Source organism: Suricata suricatta, chromosome 8 (assembly GCF_006229205.1).
Source record: "Suricata suricatta isolate VVHF042 chromosome 8, meerkat_22Aug2017_6uvM2_HiC, whole genome shotgun sequence".
In the NCBI taxonomy this organism is placed as follows: Eukaryota; Metazoa; Chordata; class Mammalia; order Carnivora; family Herpestidae; genus Suricata; species Suricata suricatta.
The window spans coordinates 20,515,933-20,530,226 of NC_043707.1; positions in this window are offsets into that span (position 1 = coordinate 20,515,933).

The window sequence follows — 14,294 nt, forward strand, 5'->3', positions numbered from 1 at the left end:
CAAGTCTCCCTAAAACTTTTCTTTTTTTTTTTTATTTTAGAGAGAAAGAGAGCACAAGCAGGGAAAAGGGGCAGAGGAAGAGAGAGAGAGCGAGAGAATCTTAAGGCTCCACGTTCAGCACGAAGCCCGACACGGGGCTCCATCCCATGATCCTGAGATCGTGACCTGACTCAACCAAGAGTTGGATGCTCAACCTACGGAGCCGCCCAGGTGCTCCTAAAAGTTTTCTTTTGAAAGATTTTGGAATTGCTTGGAATATTCTGTTTTCCTGTTCTTAAAGCGTGCAGACTCCAAGAGTTTTTAAAGGAAACACACTTTCATTGCCTTTGGGCAACAAGAGCTCGGAACAATGGAACCGTTTCCAATCATCTGCTTTCAAAATGCTCTTTCCAACACCTGAGTTCTTCTCAAACAGCAATTAGTCTCTCGAATTGTTTAAAACTCACCTTCCTCTTGAAGGAGCAAATTAGGCACATTGTTTTGGGGGGGACAAAGAGCTGACAGTCACGTGTCACCCCAGAAGAGGTCAGCCTACATGGGCGTGGGCGCTTGTCTTTTTCCTGAAAGAAAAACATGAGACTCACCTTCAAGGCTCAGCAGCTGCTGCATGTCATCCTCAGGGTCGCTCCCCATCTTGTAACAAAGGATCACTGAGAAGTCGTCTGGGTAAATGTCTTGTTAGCAGTAATAAATAGGTGACAAATGTAACAATAGAAAATTGTTAGAAACAATAGAAAATACTGACTTCCTGTAAGCAGGCTCCCATCATGCATCACACCACAGCAACTCTCTGAAGCAGGGGCAGTTCTTACCCTCTGACAAACGAGGAAACTGAGGCACAGAAGTGGCGGAACTGGGAGAGGTCAACCAGAAAGCAAGCGTTCTTGGGACTTTGCTGTTGTGGCCATGATACATGATAAGTGTCACAAGGGAGACTGTTGGGGGGCAGGGGGAGCCCCCAGTGTGAGGACATGGAGCTCCCCCCACCATGCAGGAGACAATAGGAGCTTCTAGCAAACTGAAGTGCAGGCTGGTGGTGTCGGCACAGACTGTAAGGGATGCCTGAACCCCACACTCTGATGGCACATGAGGAGCACAGAACTTGCTGGAAAAGGGTGTGCACCGCTCATTTGCCTGTACTGCGGAGTTGCTGCCTTATTTTCCTCCTGTTTATAAGCAAGACACATCTTTTGGAACCTTTTATCTTTACCACACAATCTGTTAACAGGTTGCAGGTTAGCAGGTGCGCTCTCTCTCTCTCTCTCTCTCTCACACACACACACACACACACACACACACACACACACACACACACCTGCCTAACACTCCTTGGATGAGTTTCGTCTCCCAAACAGAAGAAAGAGAACATCTAGTAAATACCACATGGAGCACCCAAAGCTTTACACACACGACCTCATTCTCGGTGTCCTCAGATGCCCATTTATAGATGAGAAAACAGAAGGCTGAGAGAGAAGTGACCTCCCTGAGGTCAACGTCAGAGCTAAGGCTCAACGCCGAGTGTGTGACTCCAACTCCAGTGGCCCAGGATGCCTTGCGCTGGAAAGGGCCTCCCCAGGAACCTCTGAGGGGTCAACTCCATTCTGTGTGTTGGAAGATTTGGGACCAGAAAAGAAATGTGCTGAATTAAGAGGGTTTCTCTGAAAGAGGTGACGTCCGTGACACATGGAGGAAACAATGGAGCCCCTCTCAAGTTAAGGACATTATTGAGAGAAAATCTAGCCCTGGGTGGCACCCACCAGGGAACACTGGTCTCGCAAGGGACTCAGCTGGGCTTGGCGCAGTGAACCAAGGATGGGCACATAAGAGGGTGGGTTGGGGCTGGAAATCAAGGGGGCGGTAGTAAGTCGTCACAGTCTGCAATGTTGGTCTATAGGGGTCATGATCAGTGGGGGCGGAGGGAACTAAGTGGTTGTGACTTAGTGTAGACCTCCACACGTATATGGTAGCCGGGCTGCAGGACAGAGGATCTTGGCCCTGGGAGAAAGCAGAGCCTGCCTTCTTGGTGGCTTTGGAGACATACAGGGGCCTATCTTCCTGGGCTGCTTGCTCTGGCTCTGGTATTTCTTTTCGTATCTGCCGTACCTTGTGCCATGTCACTTTGGAGTGCCCCTCCCCTGTGGGCCTACTTCCCTGTCCTTTGACTTTGGATTTAGCCATGTGACTTGCTTTGCCAATTGTGTAAGGCGTAAGTATTGACAAGCCAGTTCCCAGGCGAGGCCTCAAGGTACCTTGCATGTTCCCACTCGCCCTCTGTCACTGCCATGATAAGAACACACCTGAGCTAGGCTGCTGGCCCCAGGAGGAGGCCCTTGACTGACAGCCCCCCATCCGACTTCCAGATAAGTGACCAAGCCCAGCCAAGGCCAACCGAGCTCCCTCCCTGACCCCAGCCTCGATCAGTCAGCCAACTGGCCCACAGATCCACATGAATCAACGAGTACTAAGGCATGAACTTGGGGGGTCATTTGTTATGGAGCATTTGGGAGCAAATGCTAACTGATACAGTGGAGATTTGTGTTCTCATTATTTCACACACTGCATGTTCAGTTTTGAATCAAGCTTTTTACATTTGAAATCATATCACAACCACTGCTCAATGTCATTAGAGGTTGTTAATAATAATAACAAATATTTCAGAACATTCCAGGCACTATGTTGAGCTGTTCGCATAGTTCATTTGCACAAAAATCCTATGGGTAGGCATTATTACTGTACCAATTTTACAGAAGAAGGGATTGAGGTTCAGAAGGGTTACATAACTAGCCTAGGGTCACACGGGAGATAAATGGCACCCTCAAGACTTCACATCTGAGGCCCCTACTGTACTCTACTGGACCCAGAATGTTTCACTGTATGGAAGTCCCACCATTGACTCAATCTCCTATTGTTCAACAATTAGGTGATTTCTAGTTTTTCTACAGAAACAATACTCTAATGCATAGCCCTTAATGTAATTCTTTGTCTATATGTGCTTCAATGTCTTAAAAGAAAATAAAATCTCAAAGTACATCCCCTGGGTGTTCTTGAACCACATGTAGGAGGGAAGTGTGTCACTTAGGGCTGGCTTAGACCATTTGAAGGGCACTCATTGACTCATACAATTGAAAAGCCCAGAGGGAGGTCTTGCTTCAGGTGTGGCTAGCAGCTCAAAGATGCCAAGGACTTGGGTCCTCTTCTGCCTTCTGGTTTACCTCTTAGCTTCACCCTTCTGTCCTTGGTGCCTCCTGGAAGTCCTCAGAATGGCCGCCTTGATTCCTGACCTCATATTTTCCCACCATATCAGCTCCTTCTCAGGAAGTGAGGAGATCTCTCTCTAGGAAGCCCCAGCACGAGGGTCCCGATGCCTCACCACAGATGGGGAGAGTGGGATGCTCTGACTGGCTTAAGCCAGTCCAGATGCACCCCTGATCTATGTGTGGGTCAGTCCCCACCCAAACGTCACAGCTGAAACTAAGAGGTGGCTACAGCTATCATCTAATACCATTTAACAAACTTGCAAAACTCAGCCGTGTAAAGTGGCGATTATGTGTCGCAATTCCAGGAGCTGGAATCAGGGCAGCCTTGGTCCTCTCTGCTGGCATCATTTACAGGCTGGAGTTTTCTGGTGGCTCGACTGGGGTTAGGGGGTCAATGAAGGCATCATTGGCACATCTGTCAGCTGGCACTGTGCCAATTGGGGGGCCTCAGCTCTCCTCTTCGGGAGCCCCCCAGGTGAAAGCTGCAAGACTTCTGGAGCTCTGTCCTCGGCACTCATGAGAGTCATTTCCGTGCATTCTATTGGTCAAAACACTTCCGCCCACCCCTCAGGGGAGGGCAAATAGACCCCACCCCTTGATGGGAGGGGCATGTTGCAAAGCGCCAGTGGGTCTGCAGACTGTCACCACTGCGAGGCAGAAGTGGGTGGCTCCTTCTGCCACAGATGCCGTGACAATCTCGGTGGGCAACAGCCCTGGAGACAGTGTTGGTGTCAAAAACAGGCATATTCCTGGGACCAGCGCCTGGGGATAATCTCTGAGATCAGGGCAGGCGGGGCTGGGATTACGTGTCTCCCTCACTAAATTGAGTCATGAAACTTTGATTAAGGGATAGTTTGTCAACGCCAAGAAAACAAGGCAATTCTGGGCAGCCTCATTAAGAGCAAATCCTTCTGGCCCCGAGCAGATGCCGAGTCTGGTGGGATTGTGAATGAGACGGTGCAGGCAGGAGGGGTTTGCCGAAGGACTGTCTAGCCTGCTAAGTGCGTGCGACTGCTTTCCCGGGCCCCAAAGATGCAGGCACAGAGGGACATCCATTTTCCCAAGGTGTCTGTGACAGAGGGCTGCCTCCTTGGCAAACATGACAGCTGCTTCCATCAGCTATTGGGAGAGGGGGAAGGTGGTGCCCAGCCACTTGTCTATCAACCGAGGAGAGTCACATGTGGCCTTGTCCCTTCAGGAAGCTGAACCTCATCGTCCGGCCCCCTTTGACTAGAGGTAACGGGGACCCAGAAGTCCCAGCTGGAAAGACACCCTCTGAGCCCCTCGCCCTCCACCCTGTGAATTTTTTTTTAATGTTTTATTTATTTTTGATACAGAGAGAGACAGAGCATGAAAGGGGGAGGGGCAGAGAGAGAAGGAACACAGAATTGGAAGCAGGCTCCAGGCTCTGAGCTAGCTTTTAGCACAGAGCCCAATGTGGGGCTCAAACCCACGAATGTGAGATCTGACCTGAGCCAAAGCCGGAGGCTTAACCGACTGAGCCACCCAGGCGCCCCCACCCTGTGAATTTTTTAATTTGAGCCAAGATTGTTTTTAAGTTTATTTATTTTAAGAAAGAGAGAGTGCAAGCAGGGGAGGGGCAGAGAGAGAGGGTGAGAGAGAATCCCAAGTAGGCTCCACACTGCAAACTATGAGATCATGACCTGAGCCAAAATCAAGAGTCAGACACTCAACCAACTGAGCCACCCAGGCACCCCAAGATTTTTTTTTTGAGCCCAGATTTTAAATCAGGAGATTTCATACAAAAAAATTGGAGTCTCCGGCAGAATTAGCTGGAGTTGAGTACTTGCCGGAAGGTGGGAGATGGTCTCTCCACCTTGCCACACTCCCCACCACCCCCATTTGTCCTACATCAGACCCTCTTCGCTCCTTACATTCCTGACCTAATCATCCCAACAGCCACTGACTGACTTTGCCACCCCTGGGTCAGAGTTTCGGCTCCTCTGTCCTCAGCTGTACCCAGATGGCCATCCCGGGGTCTGCCCTCCAGAATCCACAGCTCACCATCTGATCTGCAGGGAGGGCTGGAGGCCACCCTCTGCCTCCGCCATGGCTCCGGCCACCAAGGCCTGAGCCACCTGGGAACGACCTCCCCAGCCAGTCTGCAGGGCTGCAGAATTCAAGTCTGCCTGAGTTGTCAGGGGGCTCAGTGTGCACACGGCTTCATCGCGGTGTCCGGGCTACAACTCGACTGGATCACCCAGCCTCCTCCTCTGATGTTTCCTCAGTCCTTCAGCAAATACCCACCGAGCATCTGTACAGGAAGCGGCATGCGCCCAGTCCCGCCCACTTCCTGTTTGTGTTCCGCCCACCAGCTAAGAATGATTTTTACATTTTTAAACAGTTGGGGCGGAAAAAAAAATCAAAACGAGACTCTTTTGTGACACAGGAAAATTACATAAATTCAGATTGTTTGGCGTCCATAAATAAAGTTTTATTGGAAACCAGCCCTTTGGTTTTCGTATTGTCTGTGGCTGCCTTCACGCTCCGACGGCAGAGTTGGGTTGTTGCGAGAGAGACGCGTGGCCCGTGGAGCCTCAAGATGTTTGCTCTCCAGCCCTGTCCTGCTGCATCTCAGGCCCTATTCTGGACATTGGCCACGTGGAGGTGTTCCAGTGTCCTGGGGATGCCACAAGCCACTACCACAAATTGGGCGGCTTACAACACCAAATATGTGCTCTCTTACGGTTTTGGAGGACGGAAGTCTGAGATCATGGGGTCAAGAAGGCCACACTCCCTCCCAAGGCGCTAGGGGGGAGGACCCTTCCTTGACTCTTCCGGCCTCTGGTGGCTACGTGCTCCAATCTCTGCCACCCGCTGTCTCCTCCGTGGGTCTCCTATAAGGACTCTTGTCATTGGAATTAGGGCCACTGGCCAATCCAGGATGGGATGGTCTCATCTCAAGATCCCTCATTAAATTCTACCAGCGAAGACCTTTTTTCCAAATAAGGCCACATTCACAGTTTCTGGGCTGTGGACACATCTTTGGGGGACACCATTCAACCCACTACAAGTGGTTCTTTGCTTTCTAGAAGATTCTATTCCTTTGAAAGGAGGCTAATGACAACCCTTCTCTCTCAAAAATAAAAACAAGTAGAATAGGGGCGCCTGGGTGGGTCACTCGGTTTGGTGTCCGACTTCAGCTCAGGTCATGATCTCGTGGTTCATGGGTTCAAGCCCCACGTCGAGCTCTGTGCTGACAGCTCAGAGCCTGGAGCCTGCTTCAGATTGTGTCTCCCTCTCTCTCTGTCCCTCCCCTGCTAGTACTCTCTCTCTCTCTCTCTCTCTCTCTCTCAAAAATATATAAACATTAAAAAATAATAATAAAGGGGCACCTGGGTGGCTCAGTTGGTTAAGCGGCCGACTTCAGTTCAGGTCATGATCTCAGGCTTTATGAGTTCAATCCCCATGTTGGGCTCTGTGCTGACAGCTCAGAGCCTGGAGCCTGCTTCGGATTCTGTGTCTCCCTCTCTCTCTCTGCCCCTTCCCCGCTCATGCTGTTTCTCTCTGTCTCAGTAATAAACAAAACATTTAAAAATTAAAAAAAAATAAGTAGAAAAACAAGTCAAGTATTGATGGAAGGAAACACTGAGGCAGAGGAGAACAGACAGCAGGGAGGAGGTGGCTGTTTACACCCCTTTGAACAGAGATGGGGGTGGAGTGGAGGGTAGTGAGCCACGCAGATGTGGGGAGAGGGGCCAGCAGGTGCAGAGCCCCAAAGAGGAAGGAGGTTGGCACATGTGAGGTACAGCCGGGGGTCCCTGTGTGGCTGGAGGGGAGACAGCAAGGCAGGGAGAGGATTATAATTTTGGGAACCATCAGTTAAGGGACTACTGTGTCCCAGGTCCTTCCCCACATACCAAGCGGGACTAATTCCTACTGCAATTCTTTTCAAGTACCTGCGTCTCATGGGGACAATCTCAGTTCATTCCCGCATGGTCCCCTAACTCATGATTGACCTCCTCCCCCCATTATTTTGATACGTACACTAGAGTGGCTTGTAGGAGGTCACTTAGCCCATGGGCAGCATGGCGGTGACCCCAAGAGTTACTCCCGGACGTGGAGGCCCCCACCTCCTCACAGCCCTTCCTTGGGGGCTCGTCTTGAACCACAACTGGGTTTAACAGAAAGAAGCCTCGCCCAGATTACGGAGCTGACAGTGGAAGGCTTTGGCAGAGCTCAGGAGGAGGCTGGGCCCGTCGTGTCCTGCTTTGACTTTCAGGATCCATTATCACAGAAAACGGTCTTCACCCTGGGCGCTACAGTGGGCACACCTGTTCTGTGTGACCTGCGCTGAGCCACCAGGCTCACCACTCTCGGGGCCACCTCCCTGCCCCCTATTCCCTGTCTGGGGCCCGAGGGTCTCAGCTGCTTTTAGGCTGCCTGGGTTGGGGTGGGGGCACGGAGGTCTCAGCAAGGGCTGCTGAGAGGAAGGGCTGAGGCCCCTGGCAAGCAAGGTAGCTGGGGCAGGACATCAGCCCCCGCCTGGGCAGTGTTTGGGGGCTGGGGACCGCCATCTTGCTGACTTTCCATTACGGAAAATACTACAAAATACTACATATCAAAATACTACAATCAGTAATAGCCCATAAGACTCCCTCCCCCTTACCTTCTAAATTGTAGCCACACCAGCCTTCCTTCTATTTTCTACCAGGCCTAGCTGATTCCTGCCTCAGGACCTTTGCACAGCCGGTCCTCCTGCCTGAAGAACCTCCTCAGAGAAGCCCCTGCAGCCCCTGCAGGTCATCGACCCCATCACTGGCACCGTCTCCCTCCCTCACTTGGGCTCCGCCCATAAGGGCCACGCAGCCGCTCTTCTGGGGGAGCGGGGAGGCAGGTATGAGAGGGGCCGTGAGGAGCTCCTTCCAGAAGCCCTGTGCTTCCCGTGCAGGAGAGGGCTGCAGGCTCCCCCCACCCAGCCACGATTCCTTTCCTCAGATGCGGCAGGACATGGTGACGAGGGGCACGGGCTCCCATGTCAGACGCCCCCGAGCTGGCATCCTGGGTCCAGCACTTACGACCTCAGGCAGGTCACTTACCACCTCTGACTCAGTGTCCTCGCCTGTAAAGTGGGGCGTGGTCTCACTGAGGAGGTGGAGATTGATTAAGATAACAGGTAATTGGCGGCGAAGGTCCGGAACCGAGGACCTAAGGCGTCCTGGCAAGTACCCCACACTCTGAAGGGAAGGAGTCTCACTGAGAACTGCATGGACAGACCGAGGCTGCCCGGAGAGGCGCGGAAGGTGGCACGTGGTTGGCCAGCTGGATGGCGGCTTAGCTCCGCGGGCCCCGCTGGTGCCCCTCAAGAGAAGCCGCATGGGCAGGGAGCTCCCCCGGAGCCTGGGGAGGTGAGTAATGCATTTTTATTTTCGGCCCCTCTCCCCCTGAGTGGGGCGGAAGATGGGGGCGTGTACCAATTAACTGGGGCCACGATAATCCGGTATGACAAAGAGCCGCAGAATCGCAGTGCCTGCAACGACACGTTCATTTAGCTCAGGAACAGCAGCTCACCGGGGCTGGGTGATCTAGAAGGCGCTGGCCGAACAGCCCTGCTGATCTGCTCTGGACCCACTCGGCTCAGGGCGGTCTAGGCTGGGTTCCACAGGGCAGCTGGCTGGTGCTGGTGGGCCTTGGCTCTTCTCTGCGTGTCCTCCACCCCTCCTGGGGACCGGTGGGGCAGCCCAGGCCTACTCTTCCTGACAGTGGCAGACAAGGAGACAAGCATGGGGCCTCTGAGGGTCCAGGCTCAGAACAGACGCACTGCCGCTGTCACCTTACCCTGTAAGCCCAAACCCAGAGTCAATGGGTGGGAAATAAATCCCTCCTCTTCAGTGGAAGAGCCGCAAGTCACAGGCGAAGGGCCAGCAAGCATGGAGGGGGTGAGAACCGGGGTGACAGGGCTCCACTGCCCAGAGCTTGGCTCCTGGGATTTGGGGGTTCACCTGGGAAACGACATCCATGGCATTTCTGGCCCTGTGACTTTTTTTAACAGTTTATGTCAAATTGGTTTCCATGTAACACCCAGTGCTTCTCCCCACAAGTGCCCCCCACCATGACCAACACCCCCCTCCCTCCTTCCCCCTCCCGCTTCAGTCCATGGTTCGTTTTCAGTATTCAGTAGTCTCCCTTGATCTGTGTCCCTCACTCTCCCCCGTTCTCTTTCCCCCTTCCTCTCCCCATGGTCCCCTGCCAGGTCTCTCCTGTTAGACCATGAGTGCAAACATATGGTATCTGTCCTCTGCCTGACTTATTTCGCTTAGCATGACACCCTCGAGGTCCATCCACTTGGCCCTGTGACTTTTGAAGGTGAGAGGCCCATTGCAGGAATCCAGACCCACCATCAAGCTCTGCCTGAAGGCCTCAGGGCCTTTGCACTTTTTCCTCTGGGGCCCTCAGAAGGGTAGGTCAGGATTCCCACAGTCCGAACAGAAGTTAGAGGAGACATAGGCATCCCACAATCACGCGGGTGACCACAGAACTGCGGGCCGGTGCAGACTCCTGACCTGGACACAGTACTGGGGACTGAGCCCTGATGGGGGCCAGCTCAGAACTAGGGGGGACCCTGGGTGAGGCTGGCCTCTGCTCCATGGCTTATGTGGGACCCCATCTATAGGGACCTGAGTGCTTCCAACCCGGGAGGGCCGCGGGTGTGGCTGAGCCTGACAGGTGTGTACACACAAGTTGGGCTCTGGCTCAGAGGGAAGAAGGGAGAGAGAGGAGTCCCGAACTGAACCGGAGACAGAGATTTGAGAGCAAGCTGACCTGAGGCTTTCTACTGACGTGAGACGGTTCTGATGCCAACAGAAGGGCCAGAGGCAATGCCATCTGGCTGGCCTGTCACTCGCTACAGCACAGAGTACAGCGCCGGGCAAGTACAGAGACAGCAAGACTCACGGCACAGATGTGACGACGGCAGGCGACAGGCACGCTGCTTCCCGTGGACCAGCCGTGGTTCTGGGGCTTTAGACTTAGCAACGCCTTTTAGCAATTGTCGTGTTGTTATCTCCATTTTAAAGATGAGGAGACCAAGGCAGAGAGGTTCAGACACTTGCCCAAGGCCACACAGCAGGAATTAAGGAGCCTGGATGGGACCCTGGGTGGTTGGAATTCTGAGTCTGTATTTCTGCTGTCTCCTCTTTTTTTTTTTTTAATGTTTATTCATTTTTGAAGGAGAGAGAGACGAGTGTGAGCAGGGGAGGGGCAGAGAGAGAGAGGAAGACACAGAATCTGAAGCAGGCTCTAGGCTCTGAGCTGCCAGCACAGAGCCCAATGCAGGGCTTGAACCCAGGAGCCATGAGATTATGACCTGAGCCAAAGTCAGACACTTAACTGAGTCAGCCACCTAGGTGCCCCTGCTGTCTCCTCTTTTTAAAAAATGAAACAATTTCGGGGCATCTGGGTGGCTCAGTCAGTTAAGCATCTGACTTCAGCTCAGGTCACGATCTCACGGTTTGTGGATTCAAGCTCCACATCTATCGCTGTGCTGACAGCTTGGAGCCTGGAGCCTCCTTCTGATTCTTTGTCTCCCTCTCTCTGCCCCTTCCCTGCTCACACTCTGTCTCTCCCTCAAAATAAACAAACATTAAAAAAGGTTTTTTTTAATGAAACTATTTCATGTTCATACTTTAGGTGATCAAGAAACGTTAGCTCCCTGGCTGTTGCCTCCGATTGGCCTAAGCCACCACCACGGTCCCCATTGCCATGGTGACCCCTCCCAGGGATACACAGTGGCTCCATGGAGAGAAGTGAGCAGAGCTGGGCTCCCAGGCTCTAGCCCTGGCTGGCATGTCTGGCCCGGTCCCCTCTTGGGCCCCAGGCTCCCGAGCCAGGACACAAGGGCACTCAGGTCCCGCTCTCCCAGATGGGTGTGTGCACACACTTACGTGTGTGTGCATGTGTGTCCACATCACGAGCTGTCTCCCTAGAACAGGGCAGAAGGTCTGGGGGCAGGAGAAGTCACAGAGGAGCCCAGGAAAGCCCAGGGCCGGCCACTTCCAGGCAGAGGTGCTCGGGCGGCCCCCACCTACAACAGATGTGGCGAGAAAGGACGGCCCATCGGTCTCAGCTGAACCCCCAGCCATCCCTCCCTGGCTGCTGCAACCAGCCGACCCCAGGCTTCAGCGCCATGGGGACTACATTCCATCAGACCCAAAGAGCACTGTTTATTGAGCAACCACTGTGTCCCAGGTTCGAAGCCGAATACTCTACACCCATCGTCTCCCGTGGTCCCTCAACACCCCCAGGGAGGAACTCATACTAACTCTACAGACAAGGGCCGGGCACCAGAGAGCCCAAGTGATTCAGCCAAGGTCACACAGCCAGACAAACTGACTTGTGCTTAGAAGCCCAAGAGATAGAAATCAGCCTACCTACAGTATAGCATCGCTTTGAAACAGGAAATCTAATTCTGTGACTTAGTATTGTTTTTGTTTTTTATTTTTCTTTCCCCTCCCCAACACTCCCCCAAGTTTTATTGAGGTCTAATTCGACTTAGATGTTTTTATTTTGAATTTCTTAGGGGTGGGGTGTTGGCACTACACTTTTTCCAACACTTAAGGTCTGACCCTGCGATTAGTAAGCAGTAGCATTTGAACTTGAACCCAGCTCTGCCCAAGTCTGACTCTCGCCTCCTCGGTAAGGACAGACTCTGACTCCCACCAAGCTCCCAGACACCCACATCTCTGGCTGCCTCCTGAGGGGTCATGCCTGGCCACACTCACGGAGAGGCGGGTCTGGCTGTGGGAGGCCTAAGGAATGCAGAAAATCCAGAAATACTTGTGTGGCCATCTAGTGGGCGCAGGTCACCTTGCAGCCGCCCACTGTCTTTTAAGTAGGCTTTGTGTCTGGAGGAAATTCTCACGTTAGGAGTCTCGTCTCCCCAGTGTAGACAATTCTCAAACCCAGCCCTCCTTTCAAACCCAGATAAGCCTCTGTAGGATTCCAGTTCGGGAGTAAGTCAAGCCACTTTGCGGAGCAGAGTGTGCGGGGTAAAGGACATCAAGACGTGAGGGGCGGGCTGTAGGACTGACTGGCCGCTGGGGTGTCCCCCCTCAAGGTCCAAGCCTGATGAAGGATTCCCTGAGCAGCCTGCTGTCCTGATCAAGTCCCTCGGGGTAGCACCGAGAGGTGCGAGACCATTTGTAAATGGCCAAGAAGCACCTTTCCTTACGGAAGTGGATTCCCTTAGTTGCCCACAGTGTGAGCGGACAGCAGCAAAGCTGTCCAGGACTGACCCCTAAGCTCAGCTCCTGGGGAGGCTAAAATTGGGGGGAGGGAGAGGGCTGACGGATGGAAGGAGGGGCTGGGGGGACAGACGACACGGAGAGAGGCTGTCAGCATCTGTGAACCAGCAGCCCTACCCCCACGACCTACACCTGTCATCAAGTCAAAGCGGCACGAGCAAAGACCTGCATCTCAGCCCTCGGGAGCCACGTTGGTCGAGCTTCTCACTGGTGTCCATTGAGGACTTCCTGTGGGTGGCAGCCCGCATGTTATAGGACTGAGTCCACTGTAGATACGCAGGCCATCCCCATCTAATAGCAGCGTTCTGGTTGAAGGGTCTGAAGTCCAAAACGAGGGCTGGAAGTCTTTCCCGCAACCCCCCAGCCACATAAGCTGATCCCCCTGAAGCCACCTTGGCAGGAGGAGGGATGAAAGGGGAGACCTTCTGAGACAAGACAGTTTTGATGGGGAGTCTGACAAATCTACCATGGACAGCTGTGCAAGTTGTTCACTATCCAAGAAGGCCGGGCTGAGCGAGGAGATGGGCCCACCCTCCTCTCTCCCGGTGCAGAGCTGCACCTGCCGAGAGGAAGAGGTGCCTTTGAAATTCATACAAACCCTGTTTGGAGTCTGAACCTTCACTGAACGTTTGATCCAGAAGAGCCTGTTTTCATCTGGAGAGAATGTGTTCTGTTAAATCAGCACATTTTTTCAAAATACACTTTTCCTGCCACTAATCTTCCAGGGCAAAATGACATCCGTTATAGAAACAGGTGCGTTTTGTGCACATCCGACCGCTCAGAGTACGTTTTGTCCACCACTCGACACATGTGCGTAGGTGCGCACTCACGTAAAGCACGTGGCACACAGTAGGACGCCTCCTCCGTGTCTGGAAAGCAGGACTTGTGTTATATCCACACTTTGCTGTCACAGAGAAGACCCTCAATGAACTAAAAGACCGAACTGGTGAGCGATGCGTAAGCAGGACGCGTGTCTTTGAGTTGAGGGGGAGTCAGAGGCGCATCGTCGTAGTGAGGGGTGTCTACACAGCCGGCCTTCGTCCCACAGCCCCATCCGCATAGAGACGCCCAGCTCGGTGGGGCCCGAGTGCTCAGGGCCTCCCCCGACTGGATCGATCACAAGCCTCTCTAAAAGCTCCCAGGACCCAGCGGCGGGGCAGCAGGACTGGCCGGATCCGGAGCCTCGGGTCCTGGGCCCCCTCCTCACGCCCACTGGCTGCCTCTCCACGACTCCGGGAGAAGAGACGGCCCAGAAAGCGAAGGGGATGGGCCCAGACTCTCAGCTCGCTGCCCTTCCCGCCGCTTGGGCTCTGGAACCCCTCCCACTGCTCCACCCGCGGTGCCTCCACTCAGGTCTGTCACGAGGCAGAAAACGGGGTAAAGCAGCCATGCAGTGCCTCTGGCAGGGAACGGAGTAGGATCTGGAATCCTCCAGACTTGTGAGCCAGAGAGACCTCAAGTGGCCCCCAGTTTTGCCAGGGACTTGCTGTGTGGCCTCGGGCAAGTCACTTCTCTTCTCTGAACCTCAGTTTCGTCATCTGTGAGCATCTGCTCTGAAGGCTGGGGAATCCTAAGGGGTGGGTGGGCACCGGTAAAAGGCAAAGCTGGCTGCATCTGGGACAGGCAGGGACGGCCTGTCTCCGCTGTCTCTCCTGGCCTGGAGGAGGTGGGGACCATTTTTGGAAATGCCACAACACAGATCATTAAGGTGATAAAAGCCCCCCGAGCTTCCTGGGGCTCCTGGCTCCTCACCCAGGCGGGCTCGAGAGAGAAG